This window comes from Balaenoptera acutorostrata, chromosome 18, assembly GCF_949987535.1.
Source record: "Balaenoptera acutorostrata chromosome 18, mBalAcu1.1, whole genome shotgun sequence".
NCBI lineage: Eukaryota > Metazoa > Chordata > Mammalia > Artiodactyla > Balaenopteridae > Balaenoptera > Balaenoptera acutorostrata.
Window position 1 is genome coordinate 34,107,170 of NC_080081.1, and position 10,310 is coordinate 34,117,479.

General features: G+C 38.0%; 1 pseudogene; it reads left to right on the top strand.

The window, feature by feature from the left end:
• Positions 1 to 324: 324 nt before the first annotated feature.
• Positions 325 to 1,450, top strand: LOC103015135 (plasminogen activator inhibitor 1 RNA-binding protein-like; annotated as a pseudogene).
• The last annotated feature ends 8,860 nt before the right edge of the window (positions 1,451 to 10,310 follow it).

Below are 10,310 nucleotides of genomic sequence, written 5' to 3' on the forward strand. Positions count from 1 at the left end.
ACATTTGTTAGATTACATAAATCTATTGTACATTTGCACACGACATGGGATTTACATTTGATTCACTCACTTTCACGTTGCACATATAAATCTAACAATAAACTTATGGTCTTCTTCAGCTTTAATCAGCAAAGAATAAATCATCTGGATAACAATCTTATAAGAATATAAAAAGGTCTTAGGAAGAAAGCGGAAGTAATGTTCATTTAAGATTTTATTCCAAAAGAAGAGCCCAGCCATTTTGCGGGAAGGGCTGAAGCAGGCGGTCTCGGCTCGGCGCGGCCCGCTGCAATCCGTGGAGGAACGCGCCCCCGAGCCACCATCATGTCTGGGCACTTACAGGAAGGCTTCGGCTGCGTGGTCACCAACCGATCCGACCAGTTATTTGACGACGAATCGGACCCCTTCGAGGTGTTGAAGGCAGCAGAGAACAAGAAAAAAGAAGCCGGCGGGGGCGGCGTTGGGGGCCCTGGGACCAACAGCGCAGCTCAGGCCGCAGCCCAGACAAACTCCAACGCGGTGGGCAAACAGCTGCATAAAGAGTCCCAGAAAGACCGCAAGCCCCCCAGCGTCGGCGTGGTTGGCAAGAAGGAGGAGATGCACCGCCCGTGGCGCTTAAGAAAGAAGGAATAAGATGCGTTGGAAGAAGACCTGATCAACAACTTCAGGGTGAAGAGGAGATAATTGATAGGAGACCAGAAAGGTGACCACCTCGTGAAGGACGATTTGAAAAGCCACCTGAAGAAAAGGGTGAAGGAGGAGAATTTTCAGTTGATAGACTGATTATTGACTGGCCTATCCGAGGCTTTGGTGGTCTTGGAAGATGTCGAGGAAGTCGTGGACGGGGAATGGGCCGGGAGATGGCTTTGATTCTCGTGGCAAACGTGAATTTGACAGGCAGAGTGGAAGTGACAGATCTGGCCTGAAGCATGAGGACAAGCGTGGAGGTAGCAGATCTCACAGCTGGGGAACTGCCAAAGATGAATTAACTGACTTGCAGCAATCAAATGTGGCTGAGGAAACACCTGAAGGTGAAGAACATCCAGTGGCAGACGCTGAAAATAAGGAGAATGAAGTTGAAGAAGTAAATGAAGAAGACCCAAAAGAAATGACTTTGGATGCGTGGAAGGCTATTCAAAATAAGGACCGGGCAAAAGTAGAATTTAATATCTGAAAACCCAATGAAGGTGCTGATGGGCAGTGGAAGAAGGGATTTGCTCTTCATAAGTCAAAAAGTGAAGAGGCTCATGCTGAAGGCTCAGTTATTCATCACCATTTCCGGAAGCCAGCAAATGATATAACGTCTCAGCTGGAGATCAATTTCGGAGACCCTGGCCACCCAGGACGTGGTGGCAGGGGAGGACGAGGTGGCCATGGGCATGGTGGACGTCCAAACCATGGCATCAGGACTGACAAGTCAAGTGCTTCTTCTCCTGCTACACGGAAGTAACGATATGGTAGTCAGCTTTGTATTTAGAAATGTATTGGTAGCGGGGATGTTTTCATAATTTTCAGAGATTATGCATTCTTCGTGAATGCTTTTGTATTGCTGCTTGCAAATATGCATTTCCAAACTTGAAATATAGGTGTGAACAGTGTGTACCAGTTTAAAAAAGAATAGCATAAAATAGATTCTGTGGACAACTTTGCATATAAATATAAGGGTCTGGAGCCTCAAAGAAATCAAATTCATTGTTAATTTTTCAAAGATGAAAAACAAAACAAAGTGGCACATTACTTAAATGGGCCACTAATGATAAATAATGAAACAGTTAATTTTCTCTAGTGAGCAGTGACAACAAATCTTGAAAAGTAAACATTTAGTTTCATGTTGATTAAAAAAATAACAAGGTTTGATTTCAGTATTTTAATGAGACTGAACTAATTTTGTCTTAGCCTATCAAATAGTGATTCTAAAATTTTTCTGAAGTGTCTGAGATTTGTAAGCTTTGGTTTACTTGGTGTAAATTTATTGGCTGGATATTTAATTATTGTACATTAATTTGCTCATTCAGACAATATAATATTTGAGTTTTTTAGGGTAAATTAGTCTCCAAACATGTATTGAGTGCCTACCCACTACAGTGTGTTAGGTGACACAGGAGTTTATTGAGAAAAACCCTTTTTCCTAATTCTCCTCCCAAAGCAATAGATACTCAAGGTACACTTTTTAAAACAAAATCTAGGAAATGCATAATTGTTCTCAATCCATCTATAGCCAGCCATTTCCAATCTGCTTCTCATTCTGTGCTCTGAAGTCCATGGGATTACTTCTAGTTTGCTCTTCCAAGTTTCTCTGCTCCATCAATACTGATTCAGTATGTGCTGCTCAGACTATTTTGTGGCTCTATTATTTACTCCAATAGCTTCTGCTCAAGTGCCAAGAAGAGAAGATGTTAAAAATGACATAACACTAGTATCAGGGGAAAAAATCCCAGCTATTCTGTCCATGTGGTAGAGACAGAACAATACAGGATAAATATTTTTAGTTTTTTCATGTGATGGGATTTGGTTAGGTTTTTTTTTTTTTCCCACACACACACACTGTATTTTATTTTTACAAGAGATAAATAGACTGACACCAAGCATTGTACATGGATGACCACAACAAAAGCAACAATGATTGCAATTACCAAACATGAAACACACTCATACTATGTCATAATATTGACATTCAGTCCAGTAATCCTCCACTGTAACAGCTCCTTTACTTTGCAGTGAAAATTGATTTGTATATTCTTTGCCTCTGAGTCCTTGTGGGATTTTTTTTTTTTAATTCAGACAGAAAGTCACAAAAATTATACTCATCCTCATCAGTTCACTCAGTCCCATGTGATTAATTTTTTTTTTCATCTTGATCTTTTGTTAGCACTTTTATGAGTTCATCAGTTTTTCATTAGAGTTCTGAAAATGCTTATTCATTCAGTTCAGCAGTACAGTCAGTTACCAGAAACCTGTACTTGTCAGAGTCTTTTCCATGAATTTCTTGAAGATGAAACCCTTTTATAGGAACATATTTGCAAAATCATCAGAGTACACCCAGAACTGTCTGTAAATGACAAAAGACTTAAAAATGACCATGGTTAAAGATTTGATGAAAGTTCATAATAATGCAGTTGACAAGAAAATTAGTTATTTCTGAGATATACATTTTAAAGTAATAACTAGGATTATTACTTATAACATTATACCAGAACATATAAGATTTTTAGAAGTTTCCTGTAATGTCTGAAACATTTATATTAACATATTTCCATACATATTTCCATACAAATACAAATATAAGATTTTTAGAAATTTCATGTAATGTCTGAAACATTTATATTAACATATTTCCATACAAATAACCCAATGAAAGTTTAGTATTAGTTGTTTTGTTTGTTTTTTTATACTGCAGGTTCTTATTAGGCATCAGTTTTATACACATCAGTGTATACATGTCAATCCCAATCGCCCAATTCAGCACACCACCATCCCCACCTCACCGCAGTTTTCCCCCCTTGGTGTCCATATGTCCATTCTCTACATCTGTGTCTCAACTTCTGCCCTGCAAACTGGCTCATCTGTACCATTTTTCTAGGTTCCACATACATGCATTAATATACGATATTTGTTTTTCTCTTTCTGACTTACTTCACTCTGTATGACAGTCTCTAGATCCATCCACGTCTCAACAAATGACTCAATTTCGTTCCTTTTTATGGCTGAGTAATATTCCATTGTATATATGTACCACAACTTCTTTATCCATTCGTCTGTTGATGGGCATTTAGGTTGCTTCCATGACCTGGCTATTGTAAATAGTGCTGCAATGAACATTCGGGTGCATGTGTCTTTTTGAATTACGGTTTTCTCTGGGTATATGCCCAGTAGTGGGATTGCTGGGTCATATGGTAATTCTATTTTTAGTTTTTTAAGGAACCTCCATATTGTTCTCCATAGTGGCTGTATCAATTTACATTCCCACCAACAGTGCAAGAGGGTTCCCTTTTCTCCACACCCTCTCCAGCATTTGTTGTTTGTAGATTTTCTGATGATGCCCATTCTAACAGGAGTGGGGTGATACCTCATTGTAGTTTTGATTTGCATTTCTCTAATAATTAGTGATGTTGAGCATCTTTTCATGTGCTTCGTGGCCGTCTGTAGGTCTTCTTTGGAGAAATGTCTATTTAGGTCTTCTGCCCATTTTTGGATTGGGGTGTTTGTTTCATTGATATTGAGCTGAATGAGCTGTTTATATATTTTGGAGATTAATCCTTTGTCTGTTGATTCATTTGCAAATATTTTCTCCCATTCTGAGGGTTGTCTTTTCGTCTTGTTTATGGTTTCCTTTGCTGTGCAAAAGCTTTGAAGTTTCATTAGGTCCCACTTGTTTATTTTTGTTTTGATTTCCATTACTCTAGGAGGTGGATCGAAAAAGATCTTGCTGTGATTTATGTCAAAGAGTGTTCTTCCTATGTTTTCCTCTAAGAGTTTTATAGTGTCCAGTCTTACATTTAGGTCTCTAATCCATTTTGAGTTTATTTTTGTGTATGGTGTTAAGGAGTATTCTAATTTCATTCTTTTACATGTAGCTGTCCAGTTTTCCCAGCACCACTTATTGAAGAGACTGTCTTTTCTCCATTGTATATCTTTGCCTCCTTTGTCATAGATTAGTTGACCATAGGTGCGTGGGTTAATCTCTGGGCTTTCTATCTTGTTCCATTGATCTATGTTTCTGTTTTTGTGCCAGTACCATATTGTCTTGATTACTGTAGCTTTGTAGTATAGTCTGAAGTCAGGGAGTCTGATTCCTCCAGCTCCATTTTTTTGCCTCAAGACTGCTTTGGCTATTCGGGGTCTTTTGTGTCTCCATACAAATTTTAAGATGATTTGTTCTAGCTCCGTAAAAAATGCCATTGGTAATTTGATAGGGATTGCATTGAATCTGTAGATTGCTTTGGGTAGTATACTCATTTTCACAATGTTGATTCTTCCAATCCAAGAACATGGTATATCTCTCCATCTGTTGGTATCATCTTTAATTTCTTTCATCAGTGTCTTATAGTTTTCTGCATACAGGTCTTTTGTCTCCCTAGGTAGGTTTATTCCTAGGTATTTTATTCTTTTTGTTGCAATGGTAAATGGGAGTGTTTCCATAATTTCTCTTTCAGATATTTCATCATTAGTGTATAGGAATGCAAGAGATTTCTGTGTATTAATTTTGTAACCTGCAACTTTACCATATTCATTAATTAGCTCTAGCAGTTTTCTGGTGGCAGTTTTAGGATTCTCTATGTATAGTATCATGTCATCCGCAAACAGTGACAGTTTTACTTCTTCTTTTCCAATTTGTATTCCTTTTATTTCTTTTTCTTCTCTGATTGCCGTGGCTAGGACTTCCAGAACTATGTTGAATAATAGTGGTGAGAGTGGACATCCTTGTCTCGTTCCTGATCTTAGAGGAAATGCTTTCAGTTTTTCACCATTGAGAATGATGTTTGCTGTGGGTTTGTCATATATGACCTTTATTATGTTGAGGTAGGTTCCCTCTATGCCCACTTTCTGGAGAGTTTTTATCATAAATGGGTGTTGAATTTTGTCAAAAGCTTTTTCTGCATCTATTGAGATGATCATATGGTTTTTATTCTTCAATTTGTTAATATGGTGTATCACATTGATTGATTTGTGTATATTGAAGAATCCTTGCATCCCTGGGATAAATCCCACTTGATCGTGGTGTATGATCCTTTTAATGTGTTGTTGGATTCTGTTTGCTAGTACTTTGTTGAGGATTTTTGCATCTATATTCATCAGTGATACTGGTCTGTAATTTTCTTTTTTTGTAGTGTCTTTGTCTGGTTTTGGTATCAGGGTGATGGTGGCCTCATAGAATGAGTTTGGGAGAGTTCCTTCCTCTGCAATTTTTTGGAAGAGTTTGAGAAGGATGGGTGTTAGCTCTTCTCTAAATGTTTGATAGAATTCACCTGTGAAGCCATCTGGTCCTGGACTTTTGTTTGTTGGAAGATTTTTAATCAGAGTTTCAATTTCATTACTTGTGATTGGTCTGTTCATATTTTCTGTTTCTTCCTGATTCAGTCTTGGAAGGTTATACCTTTCTAAGAATTTGTCCATTTCTTCCAGGTTGTCCATTTTATTGGCATAAAGTTGCTTGTAGTAGTCTCTTAGGGTGTTTTGTATTTCTGCGGTGTCTGTTGTAACTTCTCCTTTTTCGTTTCTGATTTTATTGATTTGAGTCCTCTCCCTCTTTTTCTTGATGAGTCTGGCTAATGGCTTATCAATTTTGTTTATCTTCTCAAAGAACCAACTTTTAGTTTTATTGATCTTTGCTATTGTTTTCTTTGTTTCTATTTCATTTATTTCTGCTCTGATCTTTATGATTTCTTTCCTTCTGCTAACTTTGGGTTTTGTTTGTTCTTCTTTCTCTAGTTTCTTTAGGTGTAAGGTTAGATTGTTTACTTGAGATTTTTCTTGTTTCTTTAGGTAGGCTTGTATAGCTATAAACTTCCCTCTTAGAACTGCTTTTGCTGCATCCCATAGGTTTTGGGTCGTCGTGTTTTCATTGTCATTTGTCTCTAGGTATTTTTTTATTTCCTGTTTGATTTCTTCAGTGATCTCTTGGTTATTTAGTAATGTATTGTTTAGCCTCCATGTGTTTGTCTTTTTTACGTTTTTTTCCCTGTAATTCATTTCTAATCTCATAGCGTTGTGGTCAGAAAAGATGCTTGATATGATTTCAATTTTCTTAAATTTACTGAGGCTTGATTTGTGACCCAAGATGTGATCTATCCTGGAGAATGTTCCGTGCGCACTTGAGAAGAACGTGTAATCTGCCGTTTTTGGATGGAATGTCCTATATATATCAATTAAATCTATCTGGTCTATTGTGTCATTTAAAGCTTCTGTTTCCTTATTTATTTTCATTTTGGATGATCTGTCCATTGGTGTAAGTGAGGTGTTAAAGTCCCCCACTATTATTGTGTTACTGTCGATTTCCTCTTTTATAGCTGTTAGCAGTTGCCTTATGTATTGAGGTGCTCCTATGTTGGGTGCATATATATTTATAATTGTTATATCTTCTTCTTGGATTGATCCCTGGATCATTATGTAGTGTCCTTCCTTGTCTCTTGTAACATTCTTTATTTTAAAGTCTATTTTATCTGATATGAGTATAGCTACTCCAGCTTTCTTTTGATTTCCATTTGCATGGAATATCTTTTTCCATCCCCTCACTTTCAGTCTGTATGTGTCCCTAGGTCTGAAGTGGGTCTCTTGTAGACAGCATATATATGGGTCTTGTTTTTGTATCCATTCAGCCAGTCTATGTCTTTTGGTTGGGGCATTTAATCCATTCACGTTTAAGGTAATTATCGATATGTATGTTCCTATGACCATTTTCTTAATTGTTTTGGGTTTGTTTTTGTAGGTCCTTTTCTTCTCTTGTGTTTCCCACTTAGAGAAGTTCCTTTAGCATTTGTTGTAGAGCTGGTTTGGTGGTGCTGAATTCTCTTAGCTTTTGCTTGTCTGTAAAGCTTTTGATTTCTCCATCAAATCTAAATGAGATCCTTGCTGGGTAGAGTAATCTTGGTTGTAGGTTCTTCCCTTTCATCACTTTAAGTATATCATGCCACTCCCTTCTGGCTTGCAGAGTTTCTGCTGAGAAATCAGCTGTTAACCTTATGGGAGTTCCCTTGTATGTTATTTGTCGTTTTTCCCTTGCTGCTTTCAGTAATTTTTCTTTGTCTTTAATTTTTGCCACTTTGATTACTATGTGTCTCGGCGTGTTTCTCCTTGGGTTTATTCTGTATGGGACTCTCTGCGCTTCCTGGACTCGGGTGGCTACTTCCTTTCCCATGTTAGGGAAGTTTTCGACTATAATCTCTTCAAATATTTTCTCTGGTCCTTTCTCTCTCTCTTCTCCTTCTGGGACCCCTATAATGCGAATGTTGTTGCGTTTAATGTTGTCCCAGAGGTCTCTTAGGCTGTCTTCATTTCTTTTCATTCTTTTTTCTTTAGTCTCTTCCGCAGCAGTGAATTCCACCATTCTGTCTTCCAGGTCACTTATCCGTTCTTCTGCCTCAGTTATTCTGCTACTGATTCCTTCTAGTGTAGTTTTCATTTCAGTTATTGTATTGGTCATCTCTGTTTGTTCTTTAATTCTTCTAGGTCTTTGTTAATCATTTCTTGCATCTTCTCAATCTTTGCCTCCATTCTTATTCCGAGGTCCTGGATCATCTTCAGTGTCATTATTCTGAATTCTTTTTCTGGAAGGTTGCCTATCTCCACTTCATTTAGTTGTTTTTCTGGGGTTTTTTCTTGTTCCTTCATCTGGTACATAGCCCTCTGCCTTTTCATCTTCTCTGTCTTTCTGTAACTGTGGTTTTTGGTCCACAGGCTGCAGGATTGTAGTTTTTCTTTTTGGTTAGGTTTTGTGGTTTAAAATTAATAATTTCCATTCAAGGAAATTCCAATGCTTTCTCCATACTGTAAAGCTCATTATGTGTAGTTGTAAGATTAGAGTGGTGTTTTCCCCACTTCAGAGAGATGCTGTTAAAGCAGAAATTAAAGATATGGAAAAGACGGCACACATCAGAAAAAAGGAGGAAGAGGACCCAGTGACTTAAGTTATATTTTACATTTAAAAGAAAAGGAATTGGTGATGTCACACAGCAACGATAGCAAAAGCAGCCAAAGTTGGAGAGAAAACAGAGCCATCAAGTTGAGAGAACTGTGCTGACATACACATGCTGGAGGCATGAGGGACTCGGTGTGGCTCAAGGGCTAGGGTTTTGATTGCAAATGATACATTTTCAGGGACTTCCTAAAATGTTGAAAAGATTTTGCGGATGGCCCAAAATAATGTTTTATTACAATTATTATGACCCTATGTTTACTCCAAGGTTATGTGACTCTCGACTTAAGAAAAAGTGCACAACGTGAGAGTTGCGAGTTAAGTTTTATTTGGGGCAAAATGAAGACTGCAGGCCAGGAGACAGCATCCCAGATAGCTCTGAGAAACTGCTCCAAAGAGGCAGGGGGGAAGGTCAGTATATATGTGATTTTGGTGAAGGGGGAATACATGCAATCAAGCACATATTTTTTGCAGAAGGTTTCTGCTAGTCTCATGCAGGTTACTGCTAGTCACAAGGAGCAGACGTCACCATGAAGGATTTTAGTGCTTTTCTAGATATGAGGAGATACAAGGCTCGTAAAATAGGCTCCTGAAAATATCTAACTATCTGAAGACCTGTTCTGCCAGTTTTTCCCAGAGCACAGAGTGCCTCATTTCAGCTCTCCACCCTGAGCTCCTTTTAAAGGGTGTTGAAAGTCAGCAGCTGCAGCTGTACATGATTTAATCCTTGTAGAGGTAGACGGCAAATGCCAATGGAAAATGCCAATTTGTAGATGACATGACCCATTCCCATATCCCGTTATCCCCTTCCATTCACAGCCAAATTTCTAGAGAGAATAGTCTGCAATAGCTGTCTCTATTTCCCCTCTTTACTCACCAATAACCACCAGTGCTGATCACCCTGAAATATGGCATCTAATACCAACAATTGCTCTTTCCTCTGGTAAAGATCACCAGTGTCCTCCAAATTATCCAGCTGTGGGAGAATTTCTGTCCCTGAACTTTCTATAGCATTGATGGATTGAATACTTTCTCCTTTTCAAATACCTATTTTCCCTTTGCCCAAAATGCCTTTTGCCCCAGTGTTTCTCCTCCAAGGTACTGCTTTCTCCTGATTTGCCCCCATTTTGCTATTTATTCCTCCTTAGTTTCTTTAGTGTCTCTGGTATCCATTTTTAAAATATGTCTCTCCCCTGGATTGTTTCATTGACCCCTTTTGCTTTGCAATTCACACTTCTCAATTTGCCCTCAATTCACACTCTGCCTGGGTGATCTCACCCACTCACATTGATTCAGATACCAGCTAGAAAGAAAAAAGGAATCCAAGAAAGTCTTCTCTGTCTTTTATTCACACAGGTCCAACAAACTCACCTCCTCTGGAACATCTTCACCGATGGTTGAGTCGGTTTAAATATATAACCTCTTTTCACTTGCAGCCCAATTATGTTTACTCCATAAACATTATTTACACTCAATGCTGCTAACTTATTTCTTTGAAGTTCAAGAGTTTTATGTGTTTTGTGTCCTTATTTTTACTTAATTATATTGAAAAAAAAGTAGCATGTTTAACTTAATTTATCTGATACTTAGTAAGATTTATAGGAAAGCAGGAATTGTCTTTTGGGTGCTAAAAAAATCTTCCAAGTTTCTCAAAAACATTTTTAACAAAAATCATATC